Here is an 8,913-nt window from a genome sequence, read left to right as displayed (position 1 = left end):
AATGAGAAGATCTAGGTATTTTCTGGAAAAAAAAAAAAAAGATCCATAGGCTGTACACCATGGCTCCCATTTTCTTTATATTTCTTCTTAATATGTGGTGTGGATGTTGCTTTCTTCACTACTGGTGGTATGTGCAGATTGGACCATGAAGAATTACAAATTTGATCTTTGGAAGTTTGTCCTGTTTTTTAACACTGAAATGGAACTTAGTTGAGAATTATTTCTAAAAAGACTCTCTTGTTAATCACGTTTTAAAATTTGATATTTCTCTAGCAGCATGAGACAAAAATGAGCCAACTGAGAGAAACCTTGAGAAAAATGACTGATGAAAATAAGCAGCATGAGACAAAAATGAGCCAACTGAGAGAAACCTTGAGAAAAATGACTGATGAAAATAACGAACTGAGGTCATCGCTTAACTCTCTGAGGGAAAATAACGAATTGCTAAAAACCCAGGCAAGATTAATTATTTCCTGTTACTAGCTTTACGAGTTACAGTCAAGTAGTCAAGCAGTACAGTCAAGTTTATAAGTAGCTTTGCAAGTTACAGTCAACAATTTTAAATGTTTGAACAAGTTGTTTGCAAAATTGCTGATTTTGTTTCTTTAAGACAAGAATTGTGTGAATGGTTGTAAATACTTTCTGCTTCGTTTTCTAGTACATGAAATTTAGTCTCTCAGAGCTTTTGCAGTATTAAAGACTTTAGAGTTAGTTATTTTTGAAAGTGTTAATTAAAGGAGTATTTTCTCTGTTCTTAAAGGCACGCTGAGACAGTGGTTCACAAGAATACAACGTTAAAGTTTTCTTCTCACTTGACTTAAATCTGACCTAAATGCTGACAAGCAAATTGCTGCCTAAACTCTTTTGACCGTTGCTCCTTCAGTGAATTGCAGTTCAGATGCTCTTGAGTATGATTAAAATCATCTGCTTCCTAGTCTCAGTAAAATCTTTCTTTCTCTTTCTCTTTTGTGCAAACTGAAGTATTCATAGAGGACTTACATGATGATCAGGATGCTTGTTGTATCCATAGAGTATGCTACTTATATCTAAATGGCGGTTATAGTTTGCCCCATATTGTTTTCTCACAGGTCATGCTCAGTAACAGTGTTATTTTCTGAAAACATTTGTTTTATACTCAGCTTCAAAGCCTCAGTGTTGTTTTTTTTTTCAGAATCTGCTGGAAAATATTTAATTATATTTCAAATTTCCAGTGAAGGGGAAAAAAGACACATTCCTTGGTTTCTTTTTCAAGGCACGCAGGTTTTTGACTGTTACAAGTAATTGTCGCTTCAATTTTCCTTTGTTGCAGTTTCTTTTGTCTGTTTTTGCTTATATTTTAATGGTATGTACTGGTATTAAATTATATTGTGGACTAATAATAACAACAAATATTAAAAGATTACTATCTTGAGTTTCACAATTATTTTTTTCCAATTCAATGAAATGTAGCACGTATTGGATACATTGCTGGACATTGCAGGACAGGTGTTTAAGTACAGGTGAACTAAAGCGTCTTAACTATCAGCAGTGAATAGTTAGAATATTTGAAAGATTCAAAAAAGGGAGAATTGGGCATATTTGTGGTTAAAATGGATGCTAAAAAAAAAAAAGAGCTAAGTGTAAACAAAAGCTTTGACATTTGTTTTCATTCACAATTCTTTCCCACACCTGACTTAACTGAGGAATGTACAAGAGGATCAATGAGAAGATCTAGGTATTTTCTGGAAAAAAAAAAAAAAAGATCCATAGGCTGTACACCATGGCTCCCATTTTCTTTATATTTCTTCTTAATATGTGGTGTGGATGTTGCTTTCTTCACTACTGGTGGTATGTGCAGATTGGACCATGAAGAATTACAAATTTGATCTTTGAAAGTTTGTCCTGTTTTTTAACACTGAAATGGAACTTAGTTGAGAATTATTTCTAAAAAGACTCTCTTGTTAATCACGTTTTAAAATTTGATATTTCTCTAGCAGCATGAGACAAAAATGAGCCAACTGAGAGAAACCTTGAGAAAAATGACTGATGAAAATAACGAACTGAGGTCATCGCTTAACTCTCTGAGGGAAAATAACGAATTGCTAAAAACCCAGGCAAGATTAATTATTTCCTGTTACTAGCTTTACGAGTTACAGTCAAGTAGTCAAGCAGTACAGTCAAGTTTATAAGTAGCTTTGCAAGTTACAGTCAACAATTTTAAATGTTTGAACAAGTTGTTTGCAAAATTGCTGATTTTGTTTCTTTAAGACAAGAATTGTGTGAATGGTTGTAAATACTTTCTGCTTCGTTTTCTAGTACATGAAATTTAGTCTCTCAGAGCTTTTGCAGTATTAAAGACTTTAGAGTTAGTTATTTTTGAAAGTGTTAATTAAAGGAGTATTTTCTCTGTTCTTAAAGGCACGCTGAGACAGTGGTTCACAAGAATACAAAGTTAAAGTTTTCTTCTCACTTGACTTAAATCTGACCTAAATGCTGACAAGCAAATTGCTGCCTAAACTCTTTTGACCATTGCTCCTTCAGTGAATTGCAGTTCTGATGCTCTTGAGTATGATTAAAATCATCTGCTTCCTAGTCTCAGTAAAATCTTTCTTTCTCTTTCTCTTTTGTGCAAACTGAAGTATTCATAGAGGACTTACATGATGATCAGGATGCTTGTTGTATCCATAGAGTATGCTACTTATATTTAAATGGCGGTTATAGTTTGCCCCATATTGTTTTCTCACAGGTCATGCTCAGTAACAGTGTTATTTTCTGAAAACATTTGTTTTATACTCAGCTTCAAAGCCTCAGTGTTGGTTTTTTTTTCAGAATCTGCTGGAAAATATTTAATTATATTTCAAATTTCCAGTGAAGGGGAAAAAAGACACATTCCTTGGTTTCTTTTTCAAGGCACGCAGGTTTTTGACTGTTACAAGTAATTGTCGCTTCAATTTTCCTTTGTTGCAGTTTCTTTTGTCTGTTTTTGCTTATATTTTAATGGTATGTACTGGTATTAAATTATATTGTGGACTAATAATAACAACAAATATTAAAAGATTACTATCTTGAGTTTCACAATTATTTTTTTCCAATTCGATGAAATGTAGCACGTATTGGATACATTGCTGGACATTGCAGGACAGGTGTTTAAGTACAGGTGAACTAAAGCGTCTTAACTATCAGCAGTGAATAGTTAGAATATTTGAAAGATTCAAAAAAGGGAGAATTGGGCATATTTGTGGTTAAAATGGATGCTAAAAAAAAAAAAGAGCTAAGTGTAAACAAAAGCTTTGACATTTGTTTTCATTCACAATTCTTTCCCACACCTGACTTAACTGAGGAATGTACAAGAGGATCAATGAGAAGATCTAGGTATTTTCTGGAAAAAAAAAAAAAAAGATCCATAGGCTGTACACCATGGCTCCCATTTTCTTTATATTTCTTCTTAATATGTGGTGTGGATGTTGCTTTCTTCACTACTGGTGGTATGTGCAGATTGGACCATGAAGAATTACAAATTTGATCTTTGAAAGTTTGTCCTGTTTTTTAACACTGAAATGGAACTTAGTTGAGAATTATTTCTAAAAAGACTCTCTTGTTAATCACGTTTTAAAATTTGATATTTCTCTAGCAGCATGAGACAAAAATGAGCCAACTGAGAGAAACCTTGAGAAAAATGACTGATGAAAATAAGCAGCATGAGACAAAAATGAGCCAACTGAGAGAAACCTTGAGAAAAATGACTGATGAAAATAACGAACTGAGGTCATCGCTTAACTCTCTGAGGGAAAATAACGAATTGCTAAAAACCCAGGCAAGATTAATTATTTCCTGTTACTAGCTTTACGAGTTACAGTCAAGTAGTCAAGCAGTACAGTCAAGTTTATAAGTAGCTTTGCAAGTTACAGTCAACAATTTTAAATGTTTGAACAAGTTGTTTGCAAAATTGCTGATTTTGTTTCTTTAAGACAAGAATTGTGTGAATGGTTGTAAATACTTTCTGCTTCGTTTTCTAGTACATGAAATTTAGTCTCTCAGAGCTTTTGCAGTATTAAAGACTTTAGAGTTAGTTATTTTTGAAAGTGTTAATTAAAGGAGTATTTTCTCTGTTCTTAAAGGCACGCTGAGACAGTGGTTCACAAGAATACAACGTTAAAGTTTTCTTCTCACTTGACTTAAATCTGACCTAAATGCTGACAAGCAAATTGCTGCCTAAACTCTTTTGACCGTTGCTCCTTCAGTGAATTGCAGTTCTGATGCTCTTGAGTATGATTAAAATCATCTGCTTCCTAGTCTCAGTAAAATCTTTCTTTCTCTTTCTCTTTTGTGCAAACTGAAGTATTCATAGAGGACTTACATGATGATCAGGATGCTTGTTGTATCCATAGAGTATGCTACTTATATTTAAATGGCGGTTATAGTTTGCCCCATATTGTTTTCTCACAGGTCATGCTCAGTAACAGTGTTATTTTCTGAAAACATTTGTTTTATACTCAGCTTCAAAGCCTCAGTGTTGGTTTTTTTTTCAGAATCTGCTGGAAAATATTTAATTATATTTCAAATTTCCAGTGAAGGGGAAAAAAGACACATTCCTTGGTTTCTTTTTCAAGGCACGCAGGTTTTTGACTGTTACAAGTAATTGTCGCTTCAATTTTCCTTTGTTGCAGTTTCTTTTGTCTGTTTTTGCTTATATTTTAATGGTATGTACTGGTATTAAATTATATTGTGGACTAATAATAACAACAAATATTAAAAGATTACTATCTTGAGTTTCACAATTATTTTTTTCCAATTCGATGAAATGTAGCACGTATTGGATACATTGCTGGACATTGCAGGACAGGTGTTTAAGTACAGGTGAACTAAAGCGTCTTAACTATCAGCAGTGAATAGTTAGAATATTTGAAAGATTCAAAAAAGGGAGAATTGGGCATATTTGTGGTTAAAATGGATGCTAAAAAAAAAAAAGAGCTAAGTGTAAACAAAAGCTTTGACATTTGTTTTCATTCACAATTCTTTCCCACACCTGACTTAACTGAGGAATGTACAAGAGGATCAATGAGAAGATCTAGGTATTTTCTGGAAAAAAAAAAAAAAAGATCCATAGGCTGTACACCATGGCTCCCATTTTCTTTATATTTCTTCTTAATATGTGGTGTGGATGTTGCTTTCTTCACTACTGGTGGTATGTGCAGATTGGACCATGAAGAATTACAAATTTGATCTTTGAAAGTTTGTCCTGTTTTTTAACACTGAAATGGAACTTAGTTGAGAATTATTTCTAAAAAGACTCTCTTGTTAATCACGTTTTAAAATTTGATATTTCTCTAGCAGCATGAGACAAAAATGAGCCAACTGAGAGAAACCTTGAGAAAAATGACTGATGAAAATAAGCAGCATGAGACAAAAATGAGCCAACTGAGAGAAACCTTGAGAAAAATGACTGATGAAAATAACGAACTGAGGTCATCGCTTAACTCTCTGAGGGAAAATAACGAATTGCTAAAAACCCAGGCAAGATTAATTATTTCCTGTTACTAGCTTTACGAGTTACAGTCAAGTAGTCAAGCAGTACAGTCAAGTTTATAAGTAGCTTTGCAAGTTACAGTCAACAATTTTAAATGTTTGAACAAGTTGTTTGCAAAATTGCTGATTTTGTTTCTTTAAGACAAGAATTGTGTGAATGGTTGTAAATACTTTCTGCTTCGTTTTCTAGTACATGAAATTTAGTCTCTCAGAGCTTTTGCAGTATTAAAGACTTTAGAGTTAGTTATTTTTGAAAGTGTTAATTAAAGGAGTATTTTCTCTGTTCTTAAAGGCACGCTGAGACAGTGGTTCACAAGAATACAAAGTTAAAGTTTTCTTCTCACTTGACTTAAATCTGACCTAAATGCTGACAAGCAAATTGCTGCCTAAACTCTTTTGACCGTTGCTCCTTCAGTGAATTGCAGTTCTGATGCTCTTGAGTATGATTAAAATCATCTGCTTCCTAGTCTCAGTAAAATCTTTCTTTCTCTTTCTCTTTTGTGCAAACTGAAGTATTCATAGAGGACTTACATGATGATCAGGATGCTTGTTGTATCCATAGAGTATGCTACTTATATTTAAATGGCGGTTATAGTTTGCCCCATATTGTTTTCTCACAGGTCATGCTCAGTAACAGTGTTATTTTCTGAAAACATTTGTTTTATACTCAGCTTCAAAGCCTCAGTGTTGTTTTTTTTTTCAGAATCTGCTGGAAAATATTTAATTATATTTCAAATTTCCAGTGAAGGGGAAAAAAGACACATTCCTTGGTTTCTTTTTCAAGGCACGCAGGTTTTTGACTGTTACAAGTAATTGTCGCTTCAATTTTCCTTTGTTGCAGTTTCTTTTGTCTGTTTTTGCTTATATTTTAATGGTATGTACTGGTATTAAATTATATTGTGGACTAATAATAACAACAAATATTAAAAGATTACTATCTTGAGTTTCACAATTATTTTTTTCCAATTCGATGAAATGTAGCACGTATTGGATACATTGCTGGACATTGCAGGACAGGTGTTTAAGTACAGGTGAACTAAAGCGTCTTAACTATCAGCAGTGAATAGTTAGAATATTTGAAAGATTCAAAAAAGGGAGAATTGGGCATATTTGTGGTTAAAATGGATGCTAAAAAAAAAAAAGAGCTAAGTGTAAACAAAAGCTTTGACATTTGTTTTCATTCACAATTCTTTCCCACACCTGACTTAACTGAGGAATGTACAAGAGGATCAATGAGAAGATCTAGGTATTTTCTGGAAAAAAAAAAAAAAAGATCCATAGGCTGTACACCATGGCTCCCATTTTCTTTATATTTCTTCTTAATATGTGGTGTGGATGTTGCTTTCTTCACTACTGGTGGTATGTGCAGATTGGACCATGAAGAATTACAAATTTGATCTTTGAAAGTTTGTCCTGTTTTTTAACACTGAAATGGAACTTAGTTGAGAATTATTTCTAAAAAGACTCTCTTGTTAATCACGTTTTAAAATTTGATATTTCTCTAGCAGCATGAGACAAAAATGAGCCAACTGAGAGAAACCTTGAGAAAAATGACTGATGAAAATAACGAACTGAGGTCATCGCTTAACTCTCTGAGGGAAAATAACGAATTGCTAAAAACCCAGGCAAGATTAATTATTTCCTGTTACTAGCTTTACGAGTTACAGTCAAGTAGTCAAGCAGTACAGTCAAGTTTATAAGTAGCTTTGCAAGTTACAGTCAACAATTTTAAATGTTTGAACAAGTTGTTTGCAAAATTGCTGATTTTGTTTCTTTAAGACAAGAATTGTGTGAATGGTTGTAAATACTTTCTGCTTCGTTTTCTAGTACATGAAATTTAGTCTCTCAGAGCTTTTGCAGTATTAAAGACTTTAGAGTTAGTTATTTTTGAAAGTGTTAATTAAAGGAGTATTTTCTCTGTTCTTAAAGGCACGCTGAGACAGTGGTTCACAAGAATACAACGTTAAAGTTTTCTTCTCACTTGACTTAAATCTGACCTAAATGCTGACAAGCAAATTGCTGCCTAAACTCTTTTGACCGTTGCTCCTTCAGTGAATTGCAGTTCTGATGCTCTTGAGTATGATTAAAATCATCTGCTTCCTAGTCTCAGTAAAATCTTTCTTTCTCTTTCTCTTTTGTGCAAACTGAAGTATTCATAGAGGACTTACATGATGATCAGGATGCTTGTTGTATCCATAGAGTATGCTACTTATATCTAAATGGCGGTTATAGTTTGCCCCATATTGTTTTCTCACAGGTCATGCTCAGTAACAGTGTTATTTTCTGAAAACATTTGTTTTATACTCAGCTTCAAAGCCTCAGTGTTGGTTTTTTTTTCAGAATCTGCTGGAAAATATTTAATTATATTTCAAATTTCCAGTGAAGGGGAAAAAAGACACATTCCTTGGTTTCTTTTTCAAGGCACGCAGGTTTTTGACTGTTACAAGTAATTGTCGCTTCAATTTTCCTTTGTTGCAGTTTCTTTTGTCTGTTTTTGCTTATATTTTAATGGTATGTACTGGTATTAAATTATATTGTGGACTAATAATAACAACAAATATTAAAAGATTACTATCTTGAGTTTCACAATTATTTTTTTCCAATTCAATGAAATGTAGCACGTATTGGATACATTGCTGGACATTGCAGGACAGGTGTTTAAGTACAGGTGAACTAAAGCGTCTTAACTATCAGCAGTGAATAGTTAGAATATTTGAAAGATTCAAAAAAGGGAGAATTGGGCATATTTGTGGTTAAAATGGATGCTAAAAAAAAAAAAGAGCTAAGTGTAAACAAAAGCTTTGACATTTGTTTTCATTCACAATTCTTTCCCACACCTGACTTAACTGAGGAATGTACAAGAGGATCAATGAGAAGATCTAGGTATTTTCTGGAAAAAAAAAAAAAAAGATCCATAGGCTGTACACCATGGCTCCCATTTTCTTTATATTTCTTCTTAATATGTGGTGTGGATGTTGCTTTCTTCACTACTGGTGGTATGTGCAGATTGGACCATGAAGAATTACAAATTTGATCTTTGAAAGTTTGTCCTGTTTTTTAACACTGAAATGGAACTTAGTTGGGAATTATTTCTAAAAAGACTCTCTTGTTAATCACGTTTTAAAATTTGATATTTCTCTAGCAGCATGGGACAAAAAGGAGCCAACTGAGACAACCCTTTAGAAAAATGACTGATGAAAATAATGAACTGAGGTCATCGCTTAACTCTCTGAGGGAAAATAACGAATTGCTAAAAACCCAGGCAAGATTAATTATTTCCTGTTACTAGCTTTACGAGTTACAGTCAAGTAGTCAAGCAGTACAGTCAAGTTTATAAGTAGCTTTGCAAGTTACAGTCAACAATTTTAAATGTTTGAACAAGTTGTTTGCAAAATTGCTGATTTTGTT

This window comes from Anas platyrhynchos, chromosome 22, assembly GCF_047663525.1.
Source record: "Anas platyrhynchos isolate ZD024472 breed Pekin duck chromosome 22, IASCAAS_PekinDuck_T2T, whole genome shotgun sequence".
NCBI lineage: Eukaryota > Metazoa > Chordata > Aves > Anseriformes > Anatidae > Anas > Anas platyrhynchos.
Note: the sequence above shows the minus strand (reverse complement) of the source record.